Below are 13,743 nucleotides of genomic sequence, written 5' to 3' on the forward strand. Positions count from 1 at the left end.
ATCATGACAGCATGTTTGGAAACACAGTGGCATATTTGTGGTGATTAAACTTCACTAAAATGTCTGGATCCTAGGCTTCCATAGGCCTCTTGGCTCCAGCATTGCCTGGGAGCCCCTATTTATGTCTCCATTTGAGGAATCTCAAGAGAGGGTTTGTGGCTCCTTCTCTCCAGCCTCAGAGGGGAGAAAAATTTCTGGGTCAGCAGTTCCAGAGGGCTTCAAGGGGATCAAAGAGAGAAAAGCAAACACTGAGGAAAAAATGTGCTATTTATTCTTAGAACAAAGTTACATTGGCAGCTTTCTCCTCTCCAGTAATACTTGTTTTCCTGAAAGGATTATACACGTGTTTGCTTCCTTCCATAGGATTTAACCACCACTCAGCTTATGACCTGCAACTTCTATCTCCCATCCCCTCTCAACTATGCTTTCAGTTTTCTCACTGGCTGGGCAAAATTTAAAAAGATTAAAATCAACCATGAGAGAAAGTAGGTTAATACAGCTGTTACAAATGCCCATGTCAGCAATCCAAGTCAGCAGCTTAAATTAACTCAGCCATGTGAGTGGTGTCCCTGTGCCATAGATACGGGGATCCAGAGATTTTAGGCCTCCATCCCCAGGGAAGCAATGAAGAGGCTTAGGCTAAGTGAGGAGGCCTGCTAAGTGGAGGTGTCTTTCTTTGGGAGAGCAATTTCATTCATGTTTTCTTCATGGACATTTCTGCTTTTAATTAATTGAACAAATTCATTGAGTGTTATGTGGCATGATAATTTATTGAGAAATTTTTTCGTGTCTTCTTCTCTTTGTTGTCAGTGCTCTTCTCTCCTCTGCCTCAAGAAGGTAGGAAGATCCTTGTCTTTGGGGGCTTTTTTGTTGCTGGTTGCAAACAGACTTTCTAGTAGAAGAAGAAGCCCATGTTTTTTGGTTTTGCTTTGGTCACCTATGCTGATTGAGGGGAATTGCGCTGGGGCTGGAGTGGGAGCTTTGGGTTTCTGAGGGTACACATCCTGACTGGAGGCTAAGGAAGTCCCTGTAAAGAAAGAACAAGATTACAGAGGGTGTTCATCAAGTATGAATGCCTGGACCCTGCTTTCCCACAGCACTCACAACAAGGGCTGCTGAAGGGCAGGAGGGGAGAGGGGTAGAGTAGAAACAACCAAACATTAGAGGCTGTGGCCTTGAGAACCCCTGTGAAAATAATCTTAAGTCCCAGGCCTCAGAAGTACCTGTCTCCTAGTTCCATGCAGGCTTGGAAAATAAGCCTGGATGTGGTAATCAGTATAGACAGAAGAGGCCCCTCTTTGCATGTTCTGTATGGTACAAGTCACCAGGGACCTACCCCTGACGCTGGGAAGTACCTAATAATGACTGAGATTAAATTTCCCTATGGAGGGAGTAAAGCGCTCAGGGAAAATTAAATTCTATTTAGAGAAATAAGAGAAGTGTGATAGTTCTTGCATCCTAATCATGTAGTAGCACCTACTAGGTGCTAGGCACTGTGAAAACTCTGGAGACAAAGAGATGAACAAGCACCTGTTGCCCTCACGGGTGAGGAAACACATTGCAGAGTTCACAATGAAGACATGTCACAGATGCCAGGGAATCAGGAGGAAGCACTGCCTCTATTTGGAGGCAAGGAAGTGTTTCCAGAATTGCTCATCTTTATTCTTAAAAGATGAGCTGGAATTCCTCGGTGGAGGATGGGGGTGGAGTTGAGAACATTCTGTACAAAGGTACAGAAGTGTGAAATAGCATGACATGTTTGGGAGACGGTAAAGAGGTTGATACAGCTGAAGCATGATAGACTGTTATAGAATGGGTGGAGGCTGACCCTGAAGGGCTTTGAATCCCATGCTAAGAAGTCTAGACTCTATCCTGTAAGAGGTGGGCAACCCCCAAACGATGATAGTAATGTGAATATGTGCATTTATTATGAATCAAAGCCAGTTAAGGAAGGTCACAAAGGAGGAATGATCACAAAGGTAGGAAGGACTCTAGGAGATGGGAACGTGCAGAAGTGAAGGGAGAAGAGTTTGTGAAGAAGAAAGTAGCCAACGGTGGACAATACTGCAGAGAGGTACCAACACAAGCTCAGGGACAGCCACTGGATTTTGAAATTTGGAGGCTATTTTTGTCTCGAATGAGGGCAATTTCAGTGGTGTGTTGGGGGTCAGAAACCATACTACAGTGAGTTGACAATTGAATGGAGGTTGAGAAAGTGATAATAAATACACCCATGTGTTTGAGAAATTTGGAAAAGAAATAAAGATATGGAAAAATACCTATAAATGGGTGATTTATTTATGTATTTCAAATGATGAGGAGGGCTTAAGCATCTTCAAGATTTAAGGGAAGGAGGGAATGGGAAGATCAGAGATGAGGGAAGAGAAATGAGAGCAAGGGAAGAAGTCTGGCAAGCAGAGGCTTGAAGCACAGAGAAGAACCCCCTGACTGACCAAACCTCCCAAGTGCCCAAGGGGTTGAGGTCATACATCTGTGTGGAAGCTGTTACTCTGCACATCTCAGTACAACTAAACTCTATGCTTCTGAGAAGTATAGTAAACCATTTAAACATAAATCAAATGGGTCATATTTTAAATGCATTAATCAAACTTGCTAATTTAAAGGATTCCTAGTATGGACCTTCTGTTGAAACAAATGAATCAGCTTTTCATTTATTATCTCTTCTTCTGTTAGGGACCATAATCTTAGACTCTTTGTTCACATCCAAAGTAGTTGTTCACATCAACTCCATTAGCTGTGTCCAGACACAGGAGGCTGACTGGTTGCTGGATACTGGCATCAGTTTAAGAATGGAAATCACTCCAATTTGGGCACTGGGGTAATGAACAGAGTGTCATCCATTTGGTTTGATTAGATCTAGCACACCCGTGCATAAGGACACCATGTTCCAGAACTTGCTACTATGAAATTTATGAATCAGAGAGCTGATTAAATGAATGTACTGTAGGGTTTTAAGAAGTTCAGGGTTACCTCAACCATCTGCTCTGGTTAGTGCACAGTCTTCAAAGAAATGTATAGTTTGGTATGTTTTGTCATTTGTCCTGTGTTTGCCTATTTATCTTTCAGACCAAATCACTCTACTAATTTCTCAAGCTCACACCTTTCACAGTTACAGGAGACAAGTCTTTGAGGAATTTGGAAGAGTTGTAGGCAGTCTCGTAAAGGAGTACTGAATAAGGCTCAGAGTTTAGTTCAGTTATGCTGTTAGATTGAGCTACTGTAACACAAACTTTATACTTTATTTTGAGCTCTACTGTTTTTTATTCCTCTAAAAATGACTTTTAGTAGTTTGCTACATATGAAGTGTACTTTTTAATAGGTTGTGGGACTAAAGTTACTTATAGCAGAATGTCTTAATTTTATAATGAGTCAATGGTATTTTCAATATAAAAAAGACATTTATATTATAGACAATTGTTTAGGGTCATATAAGTTGTGGATAGAAACATAACTTGCTTTTTCTTAAAGCACAACTATTAGCAACTTTACTAGCCATGTTTCATGATTCCATTGTCTCATTTCTTATAATTAAAACCTCTCAGTTTTACAGCGACTTCCTGTAGGTTAGAAAGAGAGTGTTTTGTATGAATGATTTAGTAAAGTTATACTCAGACTTATTTAACCTTGTTAACCAAGATGAAAAAAGTAAAGGAGGTTTCAGCAAAAGGATGAGAATCTCCCTATGGAAAACAGAGGGAATAAAAGAAGCAAAATTTGCACTCAGCTATGTTTATGGTTTAACTGGTGAATATGTTTTGATTCAAAACCTATCATTATTTCTGCCTGGCAAACTGGTTCATCTGTACCATTTTTCTAGATTCCACATATATGTATTAATATATGATATTTGTTTTTCTCTGACTTACTTCACTCTAGGATTGACATATATACACTAATATATATAAAATAGATAACTAATGAGAACCTGCTGGATAGCACAGGGGACTCTACTTCACTTTGCTGTACAGTAGAAACCAACACAACATCACAAAACAACTTTACCTCAATTAAAAAAAAAAACCTATCACTAATCACACGTAATGTTGTATTGGGCAGGAAACTGGCGAGAGAAATATTTTGATTTCTACTCTGTTGCCTCAAGCAAGGTAAAGTGGTTGAGCCAAAAGGATTTAGATTTCTACTCTTGTGACTGGGCCCATGAGGAATTAATTCAATGAGAGATAAGCTTCCACTTCGCAATAGAATAAAGACATGCTTAGTTGATGCTTTTTCCTCATTATTTCATCCCTTTTGGACACATAACATTTTAAGAAAGGTGGGGGAGGTGATTAGAACACTGGGGGGCCAGTTGGGGGGGTGCTCAGCTGTGTGGCTCAAGTTCCCTGTGCTTTCTGGTTTTATTAAAAATTTTTTTGACTAGTGTGTCCAGCACCCCCTTATATTCCTCTGTACAGGAAAAACTTCGCTTTTTGAAAAGGAAGAGAAGGTCTGGGAACGTTAATTTTATTATCTACCTCTGGAAACTAAGGAGAGCATAACCGTCAATCCTGATTTATTTGGTGATTAAAGGCATCCATTAGACCTTGTAAAAAGTTGGTGAAAGGTCTGGCTGTAAATGTATGGTGCTGCATTCTTCAACCTTTGGTGTCTAGGAGGTGTTAGTAGCTAATACTATCTTACGACTAGTGTCATTTCAGCAGGTAATTGTGAAGTGAATGAATTTAAATGCCACGTGGTTAATGAAAGGAAGGAAGAAACAAAGAAGCAAAGAGAGAGAGAAATTGTCCTGCTTCCCCTAATATTTTAAACGATATTTTCAGGCTCACTTTTGTTAAGATGAATAAATATGAAATGACTGTAAGATAGAACATTTTAAAAAAAACTCAGCCTCCTGATTTTCCTAAAGTGACATCATTAATGGTGACACGTTGATGTCTCTGTCTGCGCATCCATTAGCCTCTCATCAGGCCATGAGGCAATTTCCTTTGTCTTTCATTATTTGGTTTACATGAGTGCCTTGCTCTGAGCTCCTAGAGATCATTTACTACTTCTGGAATCCATAAGTGCTTGATGTTTGAATTGCTTCTTGTAAATAGCAGTGCTATAAGAGAAGGGACAAGAATTCTGGTTTCAATCATTTGTACTTTCTTGGGACAGAACCAGATTTCCTACTCTTGACCATGTGATGATGACATTATCCGCTCAAGGCTGAGATAAATCCAGGGATTTTTGTTAGTTTGGTATTATCTTAACATGCTTTGGTCAAGAGAGAGATTTTGATATTTTCCTTTTCCTGATGACTTTTGGCGATCATCCATTACTAAACTGAGCGCCTTACTTACTTTGCAAACTCCTCATCTGTTAGGACCTAGGCTTTGTCTCTGCATTTCCTACGGAAGTGGTTCTTAATCCTGACTGTACATTTTAATTATCTGCAGAGGTTAAAAAAAATGGGCTCCACACCTAGAGATTATGATTCAATTGATCTGGTCTAGAGCCCAGCTTGTAATTTCAAAATATTCCCCAGGTTAGGATTGAGTGTAACATGCAGCAAGGTCACCTACAACGTCTAGGACAATTCCTTGTGAAGGGCAGGTGGTCTCCAGGAAATGGCAGTTAAACTGAACTGCATTGATAAACAGGTTACACAGGGCCATAAGATTTTGGGTGAGGACATATCTGGACATATTCCGCTGCAGGAATTGTGTAGTACCTTAAGTGGCTCATAATTTTGGGGTAAAACCACAGGGGTCTGAAGGTCTTACCTTGGTTGAGTTGGTAGATCAGTTTTGTTTTGTTGTCCTCCTTTTGGGTGCTGTGCCTTAGTTTCGTCATCTGTAAAATGGAAATAACCAAAGTTTGGGGTCATATTTTTGTTTGAGGCAAAAACCAGTACCAGTAAAAATTCGCCGCAATGAGCTTTGTGTAAAATCATCAAATTGTTGTCATGCAAACACAAATGGGAGTTTAGGAAGTGGAAGCAGCAGAAATGTGTCTGGGGTACTTGTCAAAGTTGATCGATAGGGTTCAGCAATGATGTGGACTTAGGGATTCTCCTACCAAATCCCAGCATCATGACATTAGTGCTGCTGAAGAAATGCCACTGAGGGTTAAAACTACCACTTCTCTTTTGTGTTAAATGAAGGGGCTCTGGGGACTAGACCTCTTCCATTAGTCAGAGGTCCTGCTGCTGGCCAGGACACCAGTGTGCAGGACGGTGGAGCCCTGCTCTTACCACCAGCGCCGTGGGAGCCCTGCACACTCTGCAGGGAGGCCCAAGCCTGCTGACACATCAGCAAGAATGCTTACACTGAGAGCTTAGTTCACAGCCCTGGGCCTGGACCCAGGCATGAAGTAGTTACTTCAGATCCTGGTTTCCTGGGATGAACACTCTTCCACTTCTAATTCCCCACCCCTGCCTATAACTGGAGCTGAGGCTGTTCCTGTGCACACAGACTCCCTCCTGCCTCTGTTTCTGCCTGGCTTATCCTGTGGATCTCAATCCCAGATTGTGTTCCTATCCACTTCAGCCGTAAGGCCAGCCAGCTCTCCCATAGCCAGGGGAAACTTCACAAGATAGCCCCTGAGCATCTGCCACGGTCTAGCAGAGGGACTTAATGCTCCTCCTTACATCTGATCTAAAGTCTGAAATGCTATGTAATGCTATGCTTTAGTTATATCCCCCTAGAGATGGAAAATAGAGGATTCCCTCTTTTATGATAGTTGTGGTATTAGTGAAGTACTGGCCCCTCTCATTTTGGGATAAATCTCCCCCCTACATTTGGTTTCTCGTAATAGTCTATGGTTTACCTCTTGTCATCTCATCTCAGGCTATGGAGGATCAAAGCACACATAGTGTCTTATTAAAAGGGCAATCAAGGACAACTTATTTTACAGGTGGGAAAATGGGTCACAGAGAGTTTTGATGATGTATAACTGTAATAAGTGAATGGGACCTGAAATGAGGACTCTCCTTTCTATCAAAGTGGCAGGGTGGCGGCAAAACGGTGGTGGTAAATGCAGACAGTGGTGGTAGCAAAGTGTACCACTTGAGAAACTTGGATTGCAGGGACAAACAGATTTTCACTTCATGACATCTCAGTTTTCTCATTTATAAAAAATGAAAACAAGAGTACTTAACATGTCAGGATGCTGTGAGGGTTAAGAGAAATATACATGAAAAGGACTGGTGCCGGGTTTGGCTCTTATAAGTAAGTAAGGCAGTAAATGCACACACATGCAACCATGAAGTGGGTAGCTTTGAAGAGTTCCTGTCCAAGGCTTAAATAGTCCACAGGTCCCCTTAGATAGCTTCTGGGAGCACTGGTTTCTATAGGACCCTGGAGCAGTCACTCCAAAGCCCTTCCCTCAGGTTGATGTCTCTGGAGAATGACCCCAAAGACCCCCAAGAGGGCTCTCTGGCCACTTATGCCCAGTTGCAGAACCAGAAGCAGAGGCTGTCCTAGATGGCAGCTCTCATCCTGTTATATCTGTGATTCCTGAAACCAGTTGGACAGCAGAGGTTCAACAGTATCTTCTTCATTATAATGAAATGAGGTTATCCTAAGCAGAGCATTTAGCCCAATGCCTGGTGTGTACTAGGCATTCAACAAATGTTAGTAGTTATTAATAGTAGTAGTTTTAAACCCAAAGCTAGGTTCATGGGTCAGAGTGCTTCCAAATTTCAGACTCCTTCCTCTAGATTAGGAAGCAAGTGAATATGTTCTGGGTTAGGGCCAATCCATGGAAAGTCTATGCCACCGACTGTTATTTATTCATTCATGTATTTATTTATATACTTAGTACACATTTACCGAGCATCACTTATGTGTGTTGCCCTTGCTCAGCACACAATTCTCTGATCTCTGGTGTTTATGCATGACAGTTGCACCAGGCTGGTACGAATAGTGTTACACCAGGAAAACCCACTTCTCAATATCACTTTTCCATCTGCCTTCTGATAAAGCTAGAGAGTTAGGAGGAGCTCTGATCATGGCACCTTGTGGGTGAAATCTGGAGTTGGTCATGAGTGCATTTTACATATAAGAAAACTGAGGCCTGAGAGGGGAGTACTTGCCCCAAGTTCAGACAGTACTTTAGTGGGCATCTGAGGCTAGAATCTGGTTCTAATTAGTTTAGGAAAAAAGGGCCCTTTCCAGCAGACCACTTGCCTCTGTATGAGAGGGAGATAACTAGTCTTTACATTTTCACTTACACATAGGTGTTCTTTTTCTTTCTGAAGAGGTGCATTTTAAGGTTAAATGAAATAGCATTTGAATAAGCCTAGAACAGTGGTTCTTAACTGTAATTGCATTAGATCATCTGAACATCATTTTGAGAATACTGATTTTGGAGCCCTACCCCAGACCAATTAAATATGCATTTGTGGGACCAGGGGGCTCATATTGGTTTTTTTTTTTTTTTTTTCCTTTTTTGCGGTACGCGGGCCTCTCACTGTTGTGGCCTCTCCCATTGCGGAGCACAGGCTCCGGACGCGCAGGCTCAGCGGCCATGGTTCACGGGCCCAGCTGCTCCGCAGCACGTGGGATCTTCCCAGACCAAGGCACGAACCCGTGTCCGCTGCATCGGCAGGCGGACTCTCAACCACTGTGCCACCAGGGAAGCCCACTCATATTGGTTTTTAAAGCTCTCCACGTGTTTCTAAAGTATGGTCAGGGCTCCACAGTCTAATATCCAGTCATTCTAATACACAGTCAGTGGTCCAGAGATCAGTGCTTCCAAAACTCTAATGCACATTTGAATTATCTGGGGATCTTGTTAAAATTCAGATTCTGATTCAGTAGGTTAAGTGGGGCTGGAAAGTTCCCACTTCTATCAAGCTCCAAGTTCATGTTAATACTGCCAGTCCTGGGCTTCCCTGGTGGCACAGTGGTTGGGAGTCTGCCTGCTGATGCAGGGGACACGGGTCCGGGAACATCCCACATGCCGCGGAGCGGCTGGGCCCATGAGCCATGGCCGCTGAGCCTGCGCTTCCGGAGCCTGTGCTCCGCAACGGGAGAGGCCACAACAGTGAGAGGCCCGCATACTGCAAAAAAAAAAAAAAAAAAAAATACTGCCAGTCCCCAGACCACACTTGGAATAGTATCTCCAGAAGATGCTCTGGATTCTGGTTATCCACTGGTCACTCACTAGGTACTCCAGCCAGAGGCCTGGAAATTACCTCTTTCCTTCATCCACTCATCTGCACCCTACCAGCTCTTGGTCACTATTTCTTGTCAACTCCACCCCACTGTTCTCTGCAGCTCCTATCCTTTCTTGGTAGACTGGTCAACATTCTCTTCCATGTTCACCCACCATCACTCCCCATCCTGGCTGTGTTCCCTGCTAGACCACCTCCTGATGGGGCTTTCCCATTCCTCCTTGGCTCTGTGCATGCCGTTTTTACTCTGTGGAAACCTCTTCCAGTCCTTGACCTATCCCTTAAGAGACCACAGAATCCCTGGACCTCTTCTCTGCCTGCACTAGTTACATATGACGATTGTCTAGGAGCAACATGCCCTATTGGTTCTTTTCTAAGTTCCCAGAGCCCAGCTCAGCACCTATCAGGCTCTTAAATAAAGTAGGTGTTCAATTTAAGAAAGAAAACCCCAACTCTGAATGAGTAAGGCCAAAGACCTCAGCTGCTCTCCTTCGGATCAAAATGAACATTCCTTCGAAATTATGTTTTAGGTTTTAAATTCTCCAGTTGGAGAAAAAAAAGTCGATCAAATTCAACAAAGTAAGTAGTATTTCCTGTAGCTTAATAAAGGCAGGCTCAGGGACTTCCCGGCGGTCCAGTGGTTAAGACTCCAAGCTTCCACTGCAGGGGGCACTGGTTTCCATCCCTCCTGGGAGGAACTAAGATACCGCATGCTCTGCAGCACGGCCAAAACAAAACAAAAACCAAAAAAACAAACAACAAAAAAAGGGCTCGGAGCAGGTGATGGGACAGGAAGGAGAGGATGGATGCTGGAAGCAGCTTGGAGGTCTGCTTTCAAATGTGGGCTCGTCCCCGCAGCGGAAAAGGCAAGAGCCCGCGGACAGCCGATGGAGAAACTTCCATAGAAGTGCGCGGGTCAGGCTGGAGTTCCGGAGCTAGAACTAACTTGACGCGGAGGGAGGCGCCGCTTGCGGCAGCCATTGAAGTTTCGTGTCTTTCCAGAGCCCACACAGGCCACTGGCTTGGGGAGGCGGGAGGGGGCAGGGAGGGCAGGTCCGGAGCGGAGTGGGTGGAGTGGAGGGGGAAGACCGAAGGAAATGAGACAAGCTTTTCCTCCCACTGACTCGTGCTTCTCCAGCGTCTACGGGGCTCACTACCGCTGCCCGTGAGCGCCCAGGCCGAGACCCAGCGCCCCGCGCCCGCCTCAGCGTGTCTCCCGTGGGATTTCTTTCCGAGGCGCCAGTGCCGGTCCAAAGCCTGGCCACAGCTTTGTTGCGTGCTCGCCTTAGTGATCGGCTCCTGGTCCCAGAGCAAGGACCCCGGAAGTGCGCGTCGGTGGCTCTGGCGAAGGTAAGCGGCGCCGGTGAGAGCGCTAAGGGCGTAGGCGCTCCTGGCATCCCCAGCGGGCCCTGGTCTGCCCGGAACACCCCTTCTTCGGAAACACCCAGAGCACTTCTGACCTGAAGTCTCTGCTTTGTTCCTGACCCCCTGCCAGGTGTTGTAGCCTGGGTCCCCCAGGGAACTTTGCTTCCCAGCGCTTGTTTTTACTCTCTCTCTTCCTCTTACTTTCCTGTTGCTTCCCCCGCCCCCTCGCCCCCCCCCGCCCCCGGCTCCTTTTTCTGGACCCAACAACTCTGCTCCTTGCTAATGCAGCCTGGCTTCCGAGAGCGAGTTCTTCCCTAATCTCAGCGCCTCTCTCCTCCTCAGCCCCTGGGACCAGGGGCTGAGCGTGCGGGCCCGCGACAGTGACTGGCTTTGACCCCGGGCCTGCCGGAGGCGGATCTGTCCGAAATTACCATGGCTCTCTTCAATCTCATTCACCTTTCGAGGCACTCAGCTGGCCGCGTGCTTTTGGCGACCCCCGGGACCCCGAAATCAAAGCGGATTGGGGAGTGACAAAGTCGTTGGCGCCCCTTAAATCCTCAGGGGGACGCTCTGCTCGTGGAGAGGGACGCGGTCAGCTTCTTGCAGCTCTGACTGGGCTTCCCAAGGATTGGGGTGTGGGGGTGGGTAGGAGCGCTGGATAGGGGACTCGCGTGACGGTAATGAGGCTGGCTTGGAAGGATAGGCGAGGAAACTTCGTGCTAGCTTGCCATTTTGCTCTTATTAACTGCCTGAGTGCTCACATTAAGGCTCTGAGTAGGGACTCCTATCCCTACTTTACTCTGTGCCCCTCTGAGTAGGGGCAAAATGAGGCGCACAGAGGTTAAATAACGCTACCAGGGTCACATACCTGGGAAGGGGCCCAGCCAGGATTTGTGAATCAGCTGGTTTGTACCGTACAACCCACACCCAGCCCTACAGAGAGTTCCTCTATGCAGTCTGAGCAGAATCCCAACACCTACCGCTGGGTCATACCATGAGGAGCCAGGCTTTTTCCATTTTGAGCAAATACGTCTTGGTTCTATTCAAATCCAAATGATTTATTTAGTACCTACTATCCTCACAATTCAGTGACAAGCTCTGAAGTTTCACCTTGGAGCCTTACTCTTTCATCCTCTACCCATCATCCAGTCTGTCAGCAAATATGTAATTCTTCCCCAGAAGCCTGGCTTGAGTCTTTCTCCCCAAAAGGCTATTAGGCTTGTTGGCTAACCCAGACCCTGGAGTGGGACCTCCAGCATTTGAATCCTGGATGAGGACTTTCTGTAGTTTTCTGTGGCTGGATTTCCTCATCTGTAAAGTAGGGATGGGAGAAGTGGCTCTTAACTGGGGTTTTGATTTTGCCTCCCAAATGACATCTGGCAATGTCTGGAAACATTTTTGACTGTTAACATGTCAACATGTTAAGTGTTGCCCCTACCCCCCAACAGAAGGGATGGGAATCTGCACATGTGAACATGTTTTACAAGCACCAGAGGTAGATCCTGTGCATATTAATGTTTGAGAATCACTGTCTTACAGAATAAAATCTAACCACAGACATTGGCCTACATGCCTGTTCACACTGGCCTCAACTTACCTTCCCAGCCTCACCTTATGACACTTCCTGTATGCACTTTCCATTCCACCCAACTCACTATTCTTCTGGTATTCTAGGTGTTGACTTTTTGAAATGCCCTTCTTCCTCCATGGCTGACAAATTGCTTATTATTCTTTGAGACTAGAGCTCAAGTCCCCTGCTGGATGAAGCATTATTCAGTTCCTGCAGATGGTTCGGTTCTGTCCCTCCCTGCTACCCTAGCACCAGCCATCCTCCCCCATTTTTTCTTTCAGTGTATCTTTCTTACAGTGTTTACTGTTCTGTATAGGGATCTCTTGTTCATCCCCTGACTTGTTTCTTTGTACCTGGACCTAGCACAGTGCTGTCCTCATGCTGGTGGTTAAGCTTGCTGACTTTGGAGTCAGTCTGCCTGCATTCAAATCCTAGTTCTGCCACTTAACTCTGTGACCTTGAGCACATTGACTCAGTCTCTCAAAGCCTTATTAACAAAACAGGAAGAAATAGTCTGCCTTCTCTGCAGAGAAGTGTGATTAACTAATAGGATAATGATTGTTCATCTTAGTACTGAGTGGCTACTCTGTGCCAAGACATGGCTCAATTTTAGCATTTTATATTTTTAGTCATTTAACTTTTATGAGGACCTTATTAAGTTAGTACTGGTATTACCCTATTTTCCAGGCAAAGAAATGGAGGCACAGAGAGACTAAGCAGTTTGCCCAAAGTCACACAGCTAATGAGTGGTAAGCCAGTATTCACACAGACATCTGAACTGCAAAACACACACTCTTCACACTATGCAGGTAAAGGGCTTAAACCAGTGCCCCACATAAAGTAAGTGCTCCATAAATATGAGCTGGAGTTTGTTGTGTACATTGATAAAAGCCAAAGTCCCTTGGGTTTTTCAACTGCATCACACTTGTGATCTAAGACTGTGCCATTATTTTTACAATCCTGTTCCTTCCCTCTCCTTCTTGCCCCTAACCCAGTCGCAGAGGGACAGGACATTGGGGTCAGTCTCCTGTCACAGTTCTAGGTCAGCACCAATGAACTTGATGCTAAATGGAGCTTTATGTGTGCCAGGTCAGTCAGAATGGCATTAACTCTTTGGGGGTGGGCCTATGGAATCAACACACCTGCTTGAGGTTAGAGGTGCAGACGAGGGGTCAGGAGCTACCTGACTCCAGCTTTGTCCTTTCTAAGCATGTGCCCTTTGCAATGTGCACCTAGCACAGAAATACTGAGTTAAATCAATCAACGAATGTGGGATGGATGGATGAATGGCACCAGGTGGGTCTCTTGCCTTATACTTGATGATGCAGAGTATGTTTTCTCTCCAAGTGTTATATGGCAGGGGTCCCCAACCCCTGGGCCACAGAATGGTACTGGTCCATGGCCTGTTAGGAACAGGCCACATAGCAAGAGGTGAACAGCAGGCGAGCGAGCTAAGCTTTATCTGTATTTACAGCCTCTCCCCATCACTTGCATTACTGCCTGAGCTCCGCCTCATGTCAGATCAACAGTGGCATTAGATTCTCATATGAGTGCAAACCCTACCGTGAACTGCACACGTGAGGGATCTAGGTTGTGCACTTCTTATGAGAATCTAATGCCTGATGATCTGAGGTGGAGCTGAGGTGGTGATGCTAGCACTGGGGAG

At 45.1% G+C, this 13,743-nt stretch overlaps 1 protein-coding gene and 1 long non-coding RNA gene across 6 annotated transcripts in view; one reads left to right on the forward strand and one right to left on the reverse strand.

The window, feature by feature from the left end:
* Positions 1-944: 944 nt before the first annotated feature.
* Positions 945-11,015, reverse strand: LOC138842912 (uncharacterized). Its single transcript, XR_011377890.1, has 3 exons — positions 10,939-11,015; positions 5,748-5,817; positions 945-1,027 (listed from the first exon to the last, which is right to left on the reverse strand). It is a non-coding gene; the product is annotated as an uncharacterized lncRNA (long non-coding RNA).
* The window catches only part of EVA1A (eva-1 homolog A, regulator of programmed cell death), a 70,003-nt gene continuing 66,493 nt past the window's right edge, over positions 10,234-13,743 (forward strand). For all 5 annotated transcript variants that reach the window (XM_030877688.2, XM_030877687.2, XM_070046854.1 and 2 more), the window contains exon 1: positions 10,234-10,492. The gene's annotated coding sequence lies outside the window, so the exon portion shown is untranslated. The remainder of the gene's footprint in view (positions 10,493-13,743) is intronic.

The sequence above is a fragment of the Globicephala melas genome, chromosome 12 (assembly GCF_963455315.2).
Source record: "Globicephala melas chromosome 12, mGloMel1.2, whole genome shotgun sequence".
Lineage (NCBI taxonomy): Eukaryota > Metazoa > Chordata > Mammalia > Artiodactyla > Delphinidae > Globicephala > Globicephala melas.